Source organism: Mesitornis unicolor, unplaced genomic scaffold (assembly GCF_000695765.1).
Source record: "Mesitornis unicolor isolate BGI_N332 unplaced genomic scaffold, ASM69576v1 scaffold44803, whole genome shotgun sequence".
Taxonomy (NCBI): domain Eukaryota; kingdom Metazoa; phylum Chordata; class Aves; order Mesitornithiformes; family Mesitornithidae; genus Mesitornis; species Mesitornis unicolor.
The window spans coordinates 1-629 of NW_010174784.1; positions in this window are offsets into that span (position 1 = coordinate 1).

Genomic DNA, 629 nt, shown 5'->3' on the forward strand with positions numbered 1-629 from the left:
GGTGGGCCCATGGCACCAGGAGCGGCCGCCGTGCCCCACGCGTGGTGCAGCCACCACACGCAGGGGGGACGCCCGCTCCCTGCCCTGGCTCTGCCCCTTACCCACACACGGAGCCCTCCCCGCTGCGGCCGGGCGGCTGCTGCCCCTCCTGCTCCCAGCTCCTGCTCGGGCTCCATAAACGCCTGCGTAATCCTCTTGTGATGAGGCTGTGCGGGATTAGCGGCGCTCCTGCTGCCTTCGGTGGCCATAAGGGCAGCTGCTGCTCCACCACCCCTGCCCTGCTCTGCTCAGGATTCATCTGCTGCAGGCAAAGGACTTGGGATTTGGGCTTAAATACACTTTGAGCTTGCATTACCATTCCTGCAGCAGCCTGTGCAGCTCACTCTGATGCCCATGTCCAAGGCCGGGCACTGGCTTTTCTGGGGATCTTTAGTCACTGAGGTTGCTTAGGGAGAAAACTAGCAATAAACCAGCCATTTTTAGGCAAAACAGCCTCCAGCACCCACCTCATGACACTCCTGTAGGTGACAGTGCTGCTGCTCCCAATGCACAGACCCCGCACAGCCCCAGTGACACCACAAGAAGCTGGTGCAGAGCCGTGGCCACCAGGCCTTGCTGTGGGCCAAGGA